Here is a 20,020-nt window from a genome sequence, read left to right as displayed (position 1 = left end):
CATGAAAATGATATCAAGTATACATGTCAGTATTTAAATTATTCAGAGAGCTGTAATATCACGAATGTAATGTGTCCTGTCGGAGGAAGAGAAAGAAGCATGTAGTGATTCATACACATAGAGCACACAGAAGAACACATACAAAACAAAGCATTTAACGTGCTATTTCAGTTACGATGGGATTTGAGAAACTAGTAAATTAAATGATTTTAAGATGAAGTTTATGATGTTCTACTTTAATGATAAAATAAATTACGTGATTAAAGTGGTATTTGCTGAAATTCTTCTATTTCTCCCCGTGCTTTTGCCATTAGCTTTTCACAGAAGGGCTATTTATATTGGTTTGCATATTCAAAGAGGCATAATTCTGGGAGGAGTTTGGGGAGTGGCAACAGGCACGTGCATTACTTTTCACACAGACTGAGATTTATGGAGCAGAAGAATGTGCAAGTTGGCGAATGCACAGATTTATGCATCTGTAATTTTTTGTGCGTACAAACATTTCCGCTTTTGTCCATATGCCATGTTTTAGTGTGAATTCTATGCATGGCGTTATACATGAGGCCCCTGGTGATTATTTTGTTTTTTTTTTTTTTTTTTTTTATTTATTAATTTTTATTGCAATCATTCCATACAAATAGATCAATTTATAACCAGACAAATTAAAGACAAATCAAACCCCACCCCTGAGAAGGAGAGATTAGCTAAAGGAGAATTGCTTAGGGCTTTTTAATAAGACAACAATAAGCAAAGGAAAGGGAGAAATAAATATATATGTAAATAAGAGATGGAGAAGGGAATTAATTGCAGTAATAGCTGTTTCTCTTATTCTAAAATAATATTGATCAGATCCTGCCAGGTTTTGAAAAAAATTTTGTACAGATCCTCTAACTGAGAATTTGATTTGATTATTTTGTGTTTAAGTCGATAAAATGAAACACCCAAGGATCAGTTAATATATATACTAACTTTGGCGGATCATATTACAAGTAAATGTGTTTTTTTACAGACGTGAAGAGTGTGTTTCTTTGCAAAACACAGTATCCAATGCATCCGTTTTCTAACAGAACGAGAAGGAATAGAAATCCGTGCTATGGCTTCATCGTTTCATAATATGAAGCATTATTGGTTTAGAGTTTTATTATTTACTGTATAACACTGCAAACAAGCTCTGAACATTAAACATACATGTTTGTTTTATTGGTTATGTGTGTTTGCATCAATATTGACAACTCTGTATTCAAATTGATTATTTTACTGGAGCAATGTTATTTTTGCTTTTTTCTAAGAAAGATCACATTATTTATAGCCCAATTCATTATTTTAATGTTCCATATACTCACTATTAAAGATTTGTTCAATGTGATATATCTCCTCATCACTCAGATGGATAGATAGATAGATAGATAGATAGATAGATAGATAGATAGATAGATAGATAGATAGATAGATAGATAGATAGATAGATAGATATTCTTTTGAAACTGTATGTGTTAGCAATAGATTTTCACAAATTTGTGTCCTGAACATGGCTATGTTTAAATAAATTTTAAGAATTTATTATTAAATGCTAATTAGGATGGCTAATTAAAAAAAAGCCTTAATTGCCAAAATTTCTTAAAATAAATATATAGCATTTTGGAACAATCTCTTCAATTACTTACATAAAATGACTTTAAGTATAAAAAATTGTCTATTGATTGGACATAAAACTGGAATGAATATAATCAGAAAAAAATGTTTCCTGTTGTAGATATAAGGATGACTTCTTTTCAAATATCTATACAGTCAAGGAGGCCAAAGAGCATAGTGTTAGCTGGAGCTGCAGGGATTATGTGGCTTAGAGGCAGCTGGACAAGACTATGTGACACTGCCTGCCAAAAGTCCCTGGACGGGCCAGCTGAGCAGTAGTTTGAAGCATATGTTTAATGAGATTATAGATGAACATGCAGCAGCATCAATGAGCTATGTTACACTAGCTGCTGCCATATAGCTGGAAACATACCTGGAAGAGAGCACAGTTTCTCGTTCAAACAAACCACTTAATGGTCAGGAGTGCTGAGGAGTTGGAGTCTGGATGTGCAGCCTTGTCGGGGTCCTTGGGTGTCGATAGAGGGTGCTGTTGGGGGAGAACCTATTGTGATGGACGACCGGCTACGGACTCCGGTCGCCACCCCCAGGCCACTAGGAGGAGCCCTCCGGACAGCATGATGGTGCCCCGAGTTCCAGCACGGCCTCATGGACTTTGTAGTTTATACACACAGCCCTGCTGGATACCTTGGGGGCTAGTGGGCTCTTGTATGCCCTATAACCCGGGAGTGCGTCAGCATCACGTGTCCGGAAGAAACGACGTGCTCCCAGGGTGAAGAAAAGGACTGTTTGCCCTGACCCAGAAGGAAACGGACTTGTGGGTTGTGCCAGGACCCACTTCCGGGTCAGGGGCTATAAAAGGACTATGGGAAGCCCAGTACACTGAGCTGAGCTGGGAGGTAGGGTGGCAACGTGTCTGGGCGAGGAGGTTTGTTTATAGAGAGTATTGTGATTTATGAATAGTGTGGTAGGGAGAGTGCTTGGTGCACTGTATAACAGAAAAATAAAATATTGTTGTACTTTTACCTCGTGTTCAGAGTGGTACCTGAGGGTTCAAGAGGTGGACAAAAGCCTTAACTGCTACACTATCTACATTCTTTATGGCCTGGAAGTGCTTCCTGGAGCACATGGATTGGCAGCAGAAGTGTTCCTGTGTCCAACTTAAAAGTGAGTAACTCTTAGCGGAGGAGAGAAGGAGGAAGAACTTGTTTAAATATTGTGAATTGTAACAGATTGCTGGAAAAGTTATTTTCCATCTCTTTCTTGATCTGTACCTTTTTAGCAATGAGATTTTATAGTTCTTTGGCTATGTTTGTGTGAATCATGGTTATCCCCACACTATTGGCAAATCGGGATCACTTTAACTGATGATGAGTGAAGGGACATTGCCTTTGTACATGATATGGAAAGTGACTGGTTAAACTTGACATCAATCACAACACCTATAATAAAGACTGTGGACACTTACATATCCAATAAATTGATTTTTTTGTATTATGTTATTCTTCGCTTGCTTACTAAAATGTTCTGTGTGTTTTTTCACAAACATTTTAAAGGTGTTGAGATCTTATTGCAGGTGAAAAAGGTCTTGATTTCTGTCTCTATATCAACAAAGCATCTATTTCTATAAGGGGTGTACAGAAGAGGATCATAATAGATTTATATGTACACCATGTGCAACTGTGAAAATTAATATACAATGTGCAAAAGGTATTTTTTTCACGGAATATAACTTTTATCACCATATGAATTATTTTCTTATTTGCTTCTATGAAATATTCTAGCCATATTTTGCTTTAAATTTAAATCAGTACTGTCCTTTTTCATATTTGTGAGACATTTTAATTCTCTGTCTAGCATAAACAAGTGAACAGAAAAATAATTGGAGACATTTAAACAGACTGTAAACATTTCAGTAATACTGTTTGGTATAAACATGCTCACAATTATACACAGCATTCACTGTATTCATTTCCACCCACCTGTATTTACAAATCATCTTTATTCTGCCATCTCTTTTTCTTCTGTCATTTGCAAAGTCCATTACTGTTGTTTACAGTTTTTCCTATAATAACAGTCACTTTCTGAGGATTAAATGTAAATGTCTTCATTTCCCCTGTAGGCACCTGCTTTTCTTTAGCATGTTTAACATGTTGAATGGAATCGATTTTATTTTCTTCTTTAAGAAAAGCTCTTCATTTGCACTAAACAGAACCATATCTGAACTAGATAAGGAAAAATGTAACAATATATTTTCTTTCTTACACATGCTACTTATCTTATGGAATTAAACTGTACTTACATCTTCAGATAAATGAGTATTAGCATGAAGCATAATAATATTTATAACAAATCATAGCATTCTCATTAATGCAAAAAATATAATTCAGGGTCATAGGTGTCCAGAGTCATTCCTGGGAGTGCAGGCAAAATTAATGATAATAAAATGTGTATAGAAAATGTATTTATCATACTTAAAATCAAATTAATAACATAAGATTGGAACTAATACTGGAAGTTTTAAAAAATAGATAAACAAGTGAAACACAGGATGAGTGTAATTACTGATCTCCAGCACAAGGCCAATATTTGTTTTTTAAATTAGCAATGCAGTTCAGTTAGGAATGAAATGATGATACAAGAACCTGCTGAACAGATTAAACAGATTAGGCATTATAAGCTCACAGCTATGAGTCTGCGTGATCACTCAGACAATATTGTGTTAGACCAAGTGAAACTGACTTCTATATAAATTAAATCATAATCAGTTTGAGTTTCTGTTTGTTTGCTAATTACGCAAAAACAGGTGAACTGTTTTCACAAGAGCACTGTTTTCACTTTTAACAAAAGCAGCGATGACAACAGTTGGTGCTGTGGTTGATGCCTGCTCAGAACTATTTGTTGTACCGGCAATCAAAGATACAATGTCCCGTGACCGCTATCAGACTACCATGCGACACTTGCACTTTGACAACAAAGACATCCGTGCAGAACATGTGAAAAACAACATATTTGCTGCGATTTCGGACATCTGGCAACATTTTGTTGAGAACCGTGTTTTGAGTTACAACCCAGGGCAAAGACTATCTAGTCTGTGGTCATAAAACTTATGGAGCCGTTTCTGGAGAAAGGCAGAAACGTAACAACAGACAGATTCTTCACAGTGCTTTCACTGGCTAATAAACTGCTGCACCGCAACACAACTCTGCTTGGCACTATAAGTAAAATAGGACTTCCACCTGCAGCTAAAGTCACTTTAGTACGCAAGCAATTCGCCACACTAGTGTTTAGATCTGGCAGTGCCATGCTGACAGTGTATCCGTTGTAGACACGGAACACACATGAAATGCATGTGTTCCAAATCACGATATATTATTTACCCTTTACAGCTCCAAGTACCTCACAACCAGATAAACACAGTTGAGCTCTGAGAATTTTGCGACTGACTTCAGCTCCGTCGGTGGGGGGGATAGCAGGCTGCTTGCTGCTTGTGCTGATCAACATATTTGCAAAAGAAAAGGTGCTAATGCGGAGAGGTGTGAAGGAATTTAAGGTGGCCTGGTATTACGGGGAGCTTCATTAATCATCTCAGGGTGGCTGCTTGCACATCTGCGGGTTTCTCCTGGAGTCTGGTGGCTAAAATAAAGTCCTAAAATTCTGATTTGAAAATCTCTCAGTTTGTAGCCAAGTCACTGGAGATCTTCATCCCTGCTGGTGGTGATATTGCGTTGCTTATAAAGGATTTTTCAAATGGCTTTTCAGCTGGATGTGTAGTTGATTTGCAGTAAAATCGCCATAGTTGCGTTTCAAACTTCTGACACCATGTTTGTGCTTTATTTTAAATGAGAATGTCCGGCAAAAGGATTCACTGTTTGTCTATACAGTATGCTGTCAGCCACTAGGGGATAGCATAAACCCTTAACACTAATCTTCAGGGAAGAAGTACTGTAAATCAGAGGATTGAATGGTGGTGGGGATTCTTTTGGAGGCAAAATGTGTACTATTGGAGAGATTTGTTTCTAGAGTTCAGTCTGTGAGGGACTTCAATGGTGGTCAACAAGAGTTTCATTCAGTTCTTCTTTCTATTGCTTATATTTGCTTTTATTTGTTGTCAGCTATTATGCAAATAAATCATTTTGGTCTTTGTCCAATTTCTATTAGCAAGTTGAGTGTTTTGATTGATCATTCCTTAGCTATTTTCCCTTAAGGGTACAAATGATGCTTCTTGGAAGCCTTGGTTTGGTGGTAAACTGGTTGACTTAAAGGTTCAGCAAAGCAGTGTGCCATGGCAGTCTCTAGAGTTGAAAATGAAGATAACAGGTGAGAGATTACAGGTAACAGATATGTAGCTAGTTTAGAAATTTCTTCCTATTCCCCAGTAAGAAAAGAATCTAAAAGGTTAGTTAGTACCTTTCATGTTAGGTGGATATCACAATAAAACTAAACACTAATATTGTTTTCTTTTTTCCCTTCTGCACTTGGGATGTGTTACTGACACTCACCCGTAGAGGATGGGGAAGATGAGCCAAATATCATTCTCCTTCTGATATCTGAGTAAGTGTCAGCAACATACCTCAAATGCATAAATAATTATTTTACTTTATTTTTTTATATAATTCACTTTTCTTCCTTCTCTTTCTTTTTTTCCTTTGTAGTGCCCCATCAAAATGTAAATACATATCTATATTACTAGACAATTTGGTCATTGGAGAAGGTTTGGAGGTTAAGGCATAGAATTTTTTGACATATTTAATTCTGAAAGCTGTAATATCTTAAATCAGTATACTCTTACCCAATTATTTAGGGAAGTAAGATGTCTGAAGATTAAGTGTTTAATTTTTGTAACAAAAAACAATAAAATGCAAATATAAAACTAGAAAAATATTTTCTTCTCAAATCTTATTTTCCTCGTTACATTACTTCATGTCACGTAAAATAACTACAGAAAAGAAAAGCTGTTAAATGTGAAACATGAATGCACATTGAAAAATTAAAACATTTTCCAACAGTGCCTCTGGAAAAAAATTACACAAAAATCAAATATCAAACAGCAGAAATACAAATGCAAACTAGATGGCTAGAATACACATGAACTTTGTGAAGCATTTTTATATTAATTACATAATTTATGTTGTTCTACAACATATTTTGTGTAAACAAAAACAACTTGCTACATCTGTAAAGGCAGCAAACTGCAATATGTAACAAAGCAATGAATTAAAGAGAATTATGCTGTACTATGAAGAATATAACATTTACTAGTTTGGCTTTCGTTAAGGGAACTATGTTGTCTTTGTTGTGAAAGAAACAGAACACATATACAGTAATCCCTCCTCCATCGCGGGGGTTGCGTTCCAGAGCCACCCGCAAAATAAGAAAATCCGCGAAGTAGAAACCATATGTTTATATGGTTATTTTTATATTGTCATGCTTGGGTCACAAATTTGCGCAGAAACACAGGAGGTTGTAGAGAGACAGGAACGTTATTCAAACACTGCAAACAAACATTTGTCTCTTTTTCAAAAGTTTAAACTGTGCTCCATGACAAGACAGAGATGGCAGTTCTGTCTCACAATTAAAAGAATGCAAACATATCTTCCTCTTCAAAGGAGTGCACGTCAGGAGAGAGAGGAAAGCAAACAAATCAATAGGACTGTTTGGCTTTTAAGTATGCGAAGCACCGCCGGTACAAAGCTGTTGAAGGCGGCAGCTCACACCCCCTCCGTCAGGAGCAGGGAGAGAGAGAGAGACAGAGAAAAACAAAGTCAAAAATCAATATGTGCCCTTTGAGCTTTTAAGTATGCGAAGCACCGTGCAGCATGTCGCTTCACGAAGCAGCTGCACACAGAAGGTAGCAACGTGAAGATAATCTTTCAGCATTTTTAGACGAGCGTCCGTATCGTCTAGGTGTGCGAACGGCCCCCCTGCTCACACCCCCTACGTCAGGATCAGAGAAAGTCAGCGCAAGAGAGAGAGAGAAAGTAAGTTGGGTAGCTTCTCAGCCATCTGCCAATAGCGTCCCTTGTATGAAATCAACTGGGCAAACCAACTGAGGAAGCATGTACCAGAAATTAAAAGACCCATTGTCCTCAGAAATCCGCGAACCAGCAAAAAATCCGCGATATATATTTAAATATGCTTACATATAAAATCCGCGATAGAGTGAAACCGCGAAAGGCGAAGCGCGATATATACGAGGGATCACTGTATAGCTGATCTATATGAAAAATAATTCAGGAGAACAACATCCACTATAAAACATTAGGAGCAGTATATTAATTGTATGTCAGATATCTGTGGTACAGTGCAATGTATAATTATACTCCTTATTTAATGTATGGTGCTACATCCCTGCAGTATCTTATCATGTGGCCATTCTGATGTCTTCAATTGGTCAAAACATTGTTTATGCCATATCCATGACCTATATTCCACTTTTTAACACAGACAGAAACCCTGGCCTGAATTATGACTAATTATGTAGCGGCATGCCAGTTCCAGGGCACAACTGCAAGTATGGGTTACTGGCTGGCTAGTGAATTCAGACAGGTCCTTGAATGTAACATTAATGGTCTTTGACAGAAAAAGATCAGACCCTGTGCAAAACCTAAGGATCAGTCCAATCTTCTTCTGATCAATCGGAAGATGAAGAGCTATGGCCCCCTCAATTGGTGACACTGACTTTGTAAACTGGATAAATTTTATGGTGTTTCTTGCCTTTGGTTGAAGATCATCCAGGAATTTTTCCAGTGCCTTCCCACACAAAGACTCTCCAATACCTTTTAGGAATGGCAACCAGCACTTTATTATAAATGCTGTCTCTTGGACCATCTCCTTGTGTGAAATTTCTTTCAAAAAGATCAGCAAGTTTTCTCCTGTTGGCAATCAACCCAACTGAAATCATTGAAATCGTCTGTCAGTGCATCCTTCTCAGTGGGGATAATGTTATGCTTCCATTATTACAGATACTGTATATAACAATATGGAAAGGCGCTCATAAAGAAATTGTGGAGCAAGATAAACAGATAAGTACTGAAATCTTTAATACCCAAAGGCCAAGATTTGTACAACATTCCAGTTATTCGTAAGCATGATGCAAAGTGGGGATTTCATATGTGGCACTACATGTTCCTGTTTCAAAAAAAGTGTTCCAGATATCAGTAAGACAATCCATAACAAGCCCATGCCCAACTCCATTCTCCAACCCTCCATTTTTTAGTACTCACTCAAATGTTATATTAGCATGTGGTATGTGTTCAACTGAAAATGTCTGAATCATGTCAGACACACAATGCACTTTGAGAATACTAATGGTCTGCTTCTCAGTTACTGTATATTCTCTGGATTGTCACAAAAAAATGTAGTTGAAGTATTTGGGGAGGCATGATTGTACCTTGCTTCTGGATTTATGATTTCAGGTACTGCTGCTGTTTGTATGTTTGGAAATTGTTACAGGTTCATCAACAATGTCGATCATATGCTGCAATATTCTGCGTTATCATCTGCAGGGCTGGAACTCACTTTCTCAAAAACAGATTCATCCTTTTGATTTTCTATGTCTTTAATCAATTCAAAATCATTTTCTCATGCCTGCTGCACAGTGGCAGCTTGATAAATCAAAGTGTCACAGATAGCATCCAGGGACAAGTTTCCATCATCAACAAGGAAAATAACTTCATGATCAAATGTTGAAGTAGTGGAACAAATGGTAAAATTGCAGTCATTAGTGACCTGTCTGAGGGCAGAGAGCCATGGGAGGAACATATGGAAGACAGATCCTGCTGGGTGGGTGCCACTGCTGTCTCATATCTCCCTGGTGATTCAGTCCGCTTTGCAGAATCATTACTTTTTTTGGGGTTTGAACAAATGTTCAAACTGAGCAATATATGACAAGTTGTATCATACAACTTGTCACCTGTGAGTTTTGCATCTAGTAGACACACGGCGTTGCCCTTAAATATTTGGACAGTACCACATTTTTTGTTGTTTATGCTCTGCAAGCCAGCAAACTGCATTTGAAATCAAATAATGACTAAGTGACAACAGCTAACTATATTAATTTTGTTGAGGATTTTGTCACGTGCGTGTGCTTAGGGAACAACTTAAAGGCTGGAGTGATTGTAATTTACTGTCGAGGCAAGAGGAGTCACTTTGTAATAATGTTCTCTCTTCTCCTTCCCCTCCTACAGAAAGGAAGATTGATACCTTTCCAAATGTGATGTCACTTCCAGGGTCAGACCACCTGTACCTGCCTCTTTCTCCTAGAATCCATCATAAGTGGAAATAACACCATCTTGGGGAGACTGATTTCAAAGATGTCTCAACTTTGCACTATACCACACATCTTAATTTTTTTATGGCTTTTGAGTACCTTTAATATACAGGGATTGCCTCTGGGTGTCCCAGACCCTTTCTCTTGTACTCTTGTCTCTATAAAGTGGCGTAGTCAGCAGGATATTGTGGGAAAATTCAGACAATGAAGTGAAGCTCAAGACGTAGTAGAATTCATGCTGAGGATTATGGAGTAGATCAGTACTTAATGCTCCAGGTGGGACAACAACAGACTCAAATCGCTGAAGCGGAGGTATGTGGACAAGCATACACAGCTCCTATGCACAGGACCTATGTATGGGATCGTCTGTGAAATAGCACATGGCCACCTACGAGCCCACTTAAGTACCAAGAAGACACATTGTGTTCTAAAATTCCAAATCATGGCTTTCAATGAAGAAACGCACTGCTGCCCCTGTTTGCCATCCTTGGGCGGTACCTACAGTAGTTATGACTTTCAGCACTTGACTTTAAGCACTGTTCAAATCTTTAATGAGTCATTCACCATATTTTCCATTACTGATTTATGTTAAATTCAGTACAGCCATCACTTATCTAGTTAACCTAATAAAAAGCGAACATAAAATATGAAGATATTTGAAAATTGACATTGTCTTGTCCCAGGCAACACAGGGCGCAAGATAGGAACAAATCCCAGGCAGGGCGCCAGCCCAACACAGGACTGTCTTGCGCCATTTGATTTAGGTTCACAACCAAAATCGCTCTGTCTTTGAGTGCAATATGAACGGATCCATGGTGCATCTGAATGAATAAAAATGTAGCCTATGTTAGCCGCTGCAGTTTGACTGAATGCAAACCAAAGCAGACATGCAACAATTCATCTAACTACACAGCTAGCAAAATCGCATGATACAAATAGACATATACAGTGGAACCCCGGTTTACAAGCAGCTCGGTATACGAGTAATTCGGTTTACAAGCCGCGATCCGAGCAAAATTTCTGCCCGGTGTACGAGGCTTGCCCGTTTTACGAGCCGAGCTCCGAAACGTCACTGCTAGTTTCCGCTTCGCCTTTCTTACCCGGAAACCTCTACCCCTTCTACCCAGAGCCATATCATACATATTGGGCATTAACCATGTCTTCAAAGAAGGTAGGAAGTGGAAAGGACAGCAGCAAGAAGAAAAGGATGCTGTCAGTCGAGTTGAAGCAGGAAATTATAGAAAAGCATGAGAGAGGTGTGCGTGTGATGGAACTCGCCAAAATTTACGACCGCAGTACGTCCACGATATGCACAATACTAAAGCAAAAGGAGACCATAAAGAGTGTAAAAGTAGCAAAAGGCATGACCGTAATTACACAGCAAAGGTCGGCTATCCACGAACAAATGGAAAACCTGCTGTTATTGTGGATAAAAGAGAAAGAGTTGGCAGGAGATATACTTACTGAAACAGTCATAAGCGAGAAAGCTCGCATCATTTACAATGACCTGAAGCAGAAAGAACCATCCACATCTACGGATGTAGTAGAACCAGAATTCAAGGCTAGTCATGGATGGTTCGACAGATTTAAGAAGCGATCAGGCATTCACTCTGTCGTAAGACATGGCGAGGCAGCAAGTGCAGACCAGAAGGCAGCTGGCGAGTTCATCACACGTTTCGCGCAGCACATCGAGGCAGAATGTTACATCCCCCAGCAAGTTTTTAATTGCGACGAGACGGGGCTTTTTTGGAAGAAAATGCCCCGCAGGACGTACATCACAGCAGAGGAGACAAAGATGCCAGGACATAAGCCGATGAAGGACCGCCTCACCCTTGCATTGTGTGCAAATGCTAGCGGTGACTTTAAAGTGAAGCCACTGCTAGTCTATCATTCAGAGAATCCTCGAGCCTTTAAGACTCACAGGATTCTTAAAGAAAAACTGCAAGTGATGTGGCGCGCCAATCCAAAGGCATGGGTTACGCGGCAGTTCTTCATCGACTGGGTAAATCTCTGCTTTGGACCTGCGGTGAAGAAGTATCTTCAAGAAAACAAACTGCCTCTGCAAGCGTTACTCGTCCTCGACAATGCTCCAGCCCACCCGCCCGGTCTCCAAGACAACATCCGGGAAGAATATCAATTCATAAAAGTCCTCTACCTCCCACCCAACACGACTTCAATCCTGCAACCGATGGATCAGCAGGTCATTTCCAATTTCAAAAAGCTCTACACGAAGCATCTGTTCAAACGATGCTTCGATGTGACAGAAAATACGGAGCTAACACTCCGAGAGTTTTGGAAAGAACATTTCAACATCGTGCAATGCCTACGCATGATTGACCTGGCGTGGAAAGAAGTGACCAGAAGAACACTGAATTCTGCATGGAAGAAGTTATGGCCTGATGCGGTTGCAGCGAAGGACTTTGAAGGATTTGGTCTTGATACCGAGATCGAGACCGAGACCAACGTGCCCGACGTAGATCCAGTGCATGAAATCGTGTCCCTCGGCAAGTCGATGGGTCTGCAGGTTGACGAGGGTGATATCAACGAGCTTGTCGAGGAACATGAGGAGGAACTCTCAACACAGGAGTTGCTTGAGCTGCAGGACATGCAACGTACAGAGGCTCTGCAAGAGATCAGCGGTAGTGAGGAGGAAGTCGAGACAGAGAAAATTTCGACAAGTGAAATTAAAGAAGTGCTGGGAATGTGGGAGAAGGTTACAAGTTTCATTGAAAAGAAATATCCAGAAAAAGTTGCAACTAGTCGTTCTGCAGCAAATTATGATGACACCTGCTTGGCTCACTTCCGTAAGCTTTTAAAAAGCAGGCAAAAGTAAACGTCGTTGCATAGGTATCTTTGTACTAAAACTGAAACTGCTATAAGTGAAGGTGCCGAAAGTGCAGCCAAAAAGGCAAAAACAGATGATTAGCATAAAAAAAAAATCATACGTACGTAATGTTAAGTGTTAGGCTAAGTTTAAAGTTAAGAAAGTTTATTTTTTTACAATTCATGTACGTACGTACAGTTAAGAAAGTTCAATTTTAGTTTTTTTTGATGTGAAGGTGCCGAAAATGCAGCCAGTCCTCCCTCCCTCCCTCCCTCCTTCCTCAGCAACTCTCCGTTATCTGCCGCCAAGGTAAGATTACATTTTCTTAAGTTGGTTTATCTTTTATTTAACTATATTTACTAATACAGTATTTTGATGTTTGTTTCTTATTTAAAAACATGTTTTTTTTCCATTATTTATGATATTTTGGGGACTTTTTGGGAGGGCTAGAACGGATTAATCTCATTTCCATTATTTTAAATGGGGGAAAATTTGTTCGGTTTACGAGCAGATCGGGTTACGACCTCGGTTCTGGAACGGATTAAACTCGTAACCTGGGGTTCCACTGTATTTGTGTTCATATCACGGGTAGTTTTTTTTTAAGCATTTTATTGATTTTATTAAAATCAAGTAACATTCCATACAAGCAAGTCAAGTTTAACAAAACTAGGTTTGAAACAAATCAACCCCCACCCATGAGAAAGAGAACTAGGCCAACAGAGTAAAACTTTAAACTAGTAAAAATAAGTAAATAGATAATTAATAAATGAATAAAAATAATTAGAATTAAAAAGAGGGGAGAGAATCCACTTCCTCAATTTAAATGCTTATTCTAAAATATTAATGTTGATTAGATCTTGCCAGGTTTTGAAAAAGTTTTGTACAGATCCTCTAAGTGAGAATTTGATTTATTCCAATTTCAGATAATATATAACATCAGCTCCCACTGACTTAAAATAGGTGAGTTAGGATTCTTCCAGTTGAGCAAGATAAGTCTACGTGCCAATAGTGTAGTAAAGGCAATCACAGTTTGTTTGTCCTTCTCCACTTTACACCCATCTGGAAATATACCAAACATAGCTGTTAATGGGTTACAAGGGATAGTGACACCAAGACTGTCTGAAAGGCATTTAAAGATTTTCGTCCAAAATCATGTTAATTTAGTGCACAGCCAAAACATATGGCCCAATGAGACTAGAACTGGATTGCAACGTTTGCAGGTTGAATCTTGCACTGGAAATATTTTGGACAATTTTAAACGAGACAGATGTGCTTGATGTGTAATTTTAAGTTGAATAATTGTATGCTTTGCACATATGGACCTCAAGTGAATTCTGTGCATTACTACCTTCCACTCCTTTTCTGAGATGTTGAGAGATCCTTTTCCCACTGTACTCTGGGATCTTTGAAAGGGAGGGACTTTAAAGTGTTTTTATGTATTATAGAGATGCTGTCTGAGTCCTCAAGACTGATCAATATTTTTTCCGGAATAGAGGTAGGTGGGAGGTGAGGAAAATTGGCCAGGTTTTGTTTAACAAAGTTTCTAATTTGAAGGTAGTGAAAGAAATGTGTTGCTGGAAAGTTACATTTGGAGTGTAATTGTTCGCAGGATGTAAAGATGTCGTCTATGTACAGATCTCTAAGTCATTTAATCCTAAATGTTTTCCAGACATTAAAAACTGTGTGCGTTTGAGAGGGTGGAAAAAGGTGGTTCTCTTGCAGAGGTGCCACAGATAAAAGCTTCTCTATTTTAAAATTCTTCCTAGATTGGTTACATATTCTGAGTAAGTGAATCACAATTGGGTTGTTAGTATATTGGCGATGACTTGTACTTATTGGGGTACAAAGCAAGGAATATAAAGAAGTACTGCAGGATTTTATTTCTATTGCGGACCAAGCCTGTGTATGTTCATCTATTTGTGTTAGTGTCCAGGTTTTTATAGCTTGTATATTTGATGCCCAGTAATAAAATTGAAAGTTAGGTAGAGCCATGCCACCTTCTGCCTTAGGTCTTTGTAGGGTCACCCTTTGGATACGTAGATGTTTTGAATTCCAAATAAATGAGGTTATGGTTGAATCTAATTTCTTAAAAATTGATTTTTTGATGTATATTGGAATATTTTGAAATAGAAAAAGAAGCTTAGAAAGGATATTCATCTTGACAATGTTAGTTCTTCTAGCTAAAGTGAGATGAATGGTAGAAAAGTTATGCAAGTCTTGCTTAATTTTTTCCATGCAGACGGCAAAATTTTGTTGATAAAGAGCTTTATGTTTACTTGTGATATTTACCCCTAGGTATTTAAACTGATCTGTGATGATAAAAGGGAAGGTGGCCAATCTAATATTGTGTACTTGAGAATTCACGGGAAAGAGTACACTTTTATTCAAATTAATTCTGAGACCAGAAATCTTTTGAAATTCTGTTCATGCTGTTAGGACTGCAGGCACAGTAATTTGTGGATATGATATATACAGTACAATATCATCTGCATATAGAAACATTTTCTGTTCAAGTCCTTCTCTGATAATCTGTTTTATCTCATAAGCATTTTCACAGTGAACTGCCAGTAGCTCAATAGCGATTGCAAAAAGCAGTGGTGACAAGGGGCATCCTTGTCTAGGACCACGTTCTAGTTTGAAGTGTGAATAAATGTTGTTAATACAAACTGAAGCTTCTGGACTGGTATACGGTAGTTTGATCAATGTACAAATGTTCGGGCCAAACCCAAATTTCTCCAATGTAGTGAAAAGGTGTGGTCGAAGGTTCGAGACTACAGCAGGCAGACACCGATTCAAACAAACAGAAATCTTTTTTATTTCTTTCTTTCTTGGTGAGCAGAGAGTCTGTACAGAGCCTGTCAGCTTGTCACTGACAGTATCACGTCACAGCCTGCCCTTCCTCTTTTCACAGCAGGCTTTTATATTCTTTCAATCACGTACGCAAAGCTTATCTTATATTTGCAGCTTCACAAGCAGCCCTTCCTTACTGGTGGAGTAACTTCTTTTTCTCTAACTAGGACAGGGTGCGATTTCCCAAAAGCTGACCCACCCTTCATTTATTTCTTTTATTCATCTTGTGTCTATTTTCTACACCTAGGCTCTAATGCTTAATAACCTTTAACTTTCCTACATCACATACCTCAACAATCTCAATGCATTCATATAGTTAACACAAAGAACTCTTATACTTGCAAATACATATACATATACATTTTCTTAGCATCAGCTGGTTTGCATAACATATTTTCTATCCACCCAAATGCACACAGATAGTAATCATCAAGGTGATTTAGACTTGTTTATCTAAGTGCAAAAAATATTTGTTGCACTAAGGCGTAGTCACGAAATCTCCCTCCCTTGGACTAGGTCAAAAGCCCCTCAGCCCAAGATTCTTTGTTCAACTATTATTTAATATATTGATTCAAATTTTTTATTATTCCACAAAGGTAGTTCCATTCAATCATATCAAATGCTTTTTCTGTCATCCAACGATAATAATATCTCCGGGGTGTTGGACTTTGTGGGTGAATATATTACATTAAATGGGAATTGAAGATTGGAAGCTAAGTGTCTGCCTTTCATAAGTACAGTTTGGTCTTGTAATATTACCGAAGGAAGCACTTTCTCAATCCTTCTAGCAAGGACTTTGGAGAGTATCTTAACATAATTATTCAGATGTGAAATTGGTCTGTATGATGCACACTGTAATAAGTCCTTATTTTGCTTAAGAAAAATGGTAATTAATGCGTGGAGAAATGTTTGAGGCAGAATTTTATTGTCTCTAGCTTCTGTAAATGTTGCTAATAAAAGGGGAGCTAGCTTAATTGAGAATTTCTTATAAAAATTGGACGGGTAGCCATCTGGGCCTGCTGCTTTCCCACTCTGAAGTGAGTTTTTAACATCTAGTAATTCTGATACTGCCAGAGGTTTATCCAATTCCTCTGCACTGAGAGTATCTAGTTGTGATATCTGTAATGCATCCAGAAATACATCAAGTTGTGTCTTGTCTTCTTTAAACTCAGTAGAATATAAGGACTTACAGTAGTCTCTAAATGTGTGCATTATATTTTTATGGACAATGATTTTGTCTCCGTCAGTTGGTGATTGCTGCGATTGCATTACAAACTTCCTGCTTGTGAATTTGTTGAGCTAAGATCTTACTAGCTTTCTCTCCATGTTCATAGTAATGATTTCTTGATTTAAAAATGAGTTGTTGTGTTTCTTTGGTTGTCAAGAGGTTGAGTTATGTATGCAGAGCCTGTCTTTTTCTGTGAAGTGCCTCATTTGGACACCTGGCATGTTCTTGATCTATTCTGGTAATTTCACTGATTAGCTCTGATACCTTCTTGGTTTCCAATTTATGTCTGTGGGAAAGATTTGAGATAATCTTTCCTCTTAAGAAAGCCTTCAAAGTTTCCCAGAGTATTCCTGCAGAAACCACTGAGGATGTATTTGTTTCTAAAAAAAATTTATTTGCTTGGGTGTAAATTCTGTACAGTTCTCATCTGCTAGTTAAAGTGGGTTAAGATTCCAGCTGCGAGATGAGTATGTGGGGCATAATGATTTTAGCTCCATGATCAATGGGGTGTGGTCGGAGAGAACAATTGTTCATACTTAGAAGATTTAATCGTAGGCAAGAAATTTTTATCTAAAAAGAAACAATCAATTCTTGAGTAACATTGATGCACTGGTGAGTAGTAGGAATATGCTCCTGAGTTTGGGTTTAGATATCTCCAGGGGTCTGATAAGTTGTGATCAGTTACAAACTGTATAATAGTCTTTGCAGTGTTAGACGTCATCGTCCCTGTGGCAGGAGGCCTATCTAGGTCTGGATTTAAAACACAATTAAAAACCCTAGCCATTATAATTTTATGAGTGTTCACTTTAGGAATGGATGCAAGTACGTTTTGGATGAAGTCCCCATCATCCACATTGGGTGAGTATCTATTTATCAAAATCACTTTACAAATAAATAAATTATCCATGATGATCACATATCAGATACTACATCTGGTACTACAAATGAGATTGTTCTATGTATAAGAATTCCCACACTTCTAGTTTTCTTTGTAAAGCTGGAATGGAATATTGGCCAGTCCAGTCTCTGTGCAGCCAAAACTGATCTTTGCTTAATAAGTGTTTCTTCTGTAAAAATATTGTTTTAATGTTTAGATCTGTTAGGTGAGAGAATACTTTCTTTCTCTTTAATTCGTGATTCAGACCGTTAACATTCTAGCTCACAAAGTGAACTGTTTGGTCATGGAGACATTGCTTCTGAACTTTTGTTGAAATTTTGTAGTCTTAACTTAAGAGCAGACAGCTTTGACCTTAATTATCAAATTTCCCAGGAGTTATTACCATGAAGCCTATTGTTACATTGGCAGTTATAATTATAAGGATTAAATGGATAGATTAGAGATAAATTGTTCTCTTTCTCTCCCCCCTTATGTGACAATGCGGGTTCAGCTCCGTGCTTCCCTCGTTGGCCTGGGAGCCCTTGAAACCAACACCATCGGTAATGTCACCGATGAGCTAGACAGTGAGGCAATAACAATGAGCAAGGGGATGTTGTAACAATGTGCAAAAGTGCTTTTATTAAAAGTAACCCAAAACAAGTGTTCAAATCAAAGTGCAGCAGTGCATTCAACAGTTCAATAAATAATCCAATAAAAGAAACGTGTGGAGATTAAAATACAAAAACAAAAGTATTCCTTTAAAACGAGGTTCAAACGTACATCAGGAAGCAGTCTTTAAAAACACTGACAAGCCCGGTGCTTCTTTTCCGTTAGCGTCTCACCTGCTTCTCCCATGCGGGCCCTGCAACAGGTGAGACGCTCTCACTGCAGCTGACTTTCTCCTGCTACTGTCAGTCGCCTTTCCGAACCTTGGCTCCGGTCGGCTCCTCCTGACAGTAACCTGGGAATTCCTCCAACGGCCAAGGCTCTCACGTGGAGGACACTACATCCCAAGTCCTGACTCCCGCTGCCATCCGCGGCCTTAAGTGGAGTCCTTCTGCAACCTCCGTCTTTCTTTCTTTCTCGTTCTCTTTTTCTTTTCTCTCCTTTCCAACCGTCTCGGGCTTCTCTATATATGCAGAGAGGACATAGCAGCTGCAGCACATTAGCCCAAGGAACAATCACGGATGTCCCCAACCTGTGCACTTAGGTGAGAAATGCCCACAACGCAGATCACCCTGAGATGCTACAGCCACCACGCCCCCTCGCTAAGCAGCGAGCGCAATGATTATTTATTTAAAATCGAACTGGCCTTTGCTGGAAGAACTGTGGACCCATATCACCACAGCTTAGCCCCCTGCCCCCCATTTTGCCTCCCCTTGTGAGGCTGGACCACACTTCACAAAGTCCCAGTCCTCTGACATAGAGACAGAGCACATCCAAAAAAAACAAGCCCCCCAATAGCGGCGTATAAGGATTAAAATAGAGATATCCACAGGTAGTTTTTATCAGTTGCTATCGTCATTATCAGTTAATTTTATTTATGATTGCAGGCATGCCAGGAGCAAAAGTTAAGTTTTGTTTTCTCTATAACTAGATTAAATTATTCCGATATGCCAAGAAAATCTTTCTGTTATCTTGAGAAAACAACTTAAGAAAATAACAATATTGCATATCCTCTCCTCCGAACTAAATACTTGTGCGTCAATTTGATATTTCAATGTTTTACTTTTAATAAACTGCAAAAAAAAATCCTAAAGTCCCGTTTTTACTTTGAATTTTGGGGTATTGAGTGCTGTTTGATGAGAAAGAAAATTAAATTAAGCATAAGACTGCAACATAGCTAAATATGTAAAAAGTGAAGGGGTCTGAATACTTTCTTAAGGCACTACAGTTAGGTCCATAAATATTTGGACAGAGACAACTTTTTTCTAATTTTAGTTCTGTATATTACCACAATTTTTGAATGAAACAACTCAGATGCAGTTGAAGTGCAGACTTTCAGCTTTAATTCAGTGGGGTGAACAAAACGATTGCATAAAAATGTAAGGCAACTAAAGCATTTTTTTAACACAATCCCTTCATTTCAGGGGCTTAAAAGTAATTGGACAATTGACTCAAAGGCTATTTCATGGGCAGGTGTGGGGCAAGTCCGTGGTTATGTCATTATCAATTAAGCAGATAAAAGGCCTGGAGTTGATTTGAGTTGTGGTGCTTGCATGTGGAAAACTTTGCTGTGAACAGACAACATGCGGTCAAAGGAGCTCTCCATGCAGGTGAAAGAAGCCATCCTTAAGCTGCGAAAACAGAAAAAACCCATCTGAGAAATTGCTAAAATTTTACGAGTGGCAAAATCTACAGTTTGGTACATCCTGAGAA

The sequence above is a fragment of the Erpetoichthys calabaricus genome, chromosome 8 (genome assembly GCF_900747795.2).
Source record: "Erpetoichthys calabaricus chromosome 8, fErpCal1.3, whole genome shotgun sequence".
In the NCBI taxonomy this organism is placed as follows: Eukaryota; Metazoa; Chordata; class Cladistia; order Polypteriformes; family Polypteridae; genus Erpetoichthys; species Erpetoichthys calabaricus.
This window is presented reverse-complemented; position numbering follows the sequence as displayed.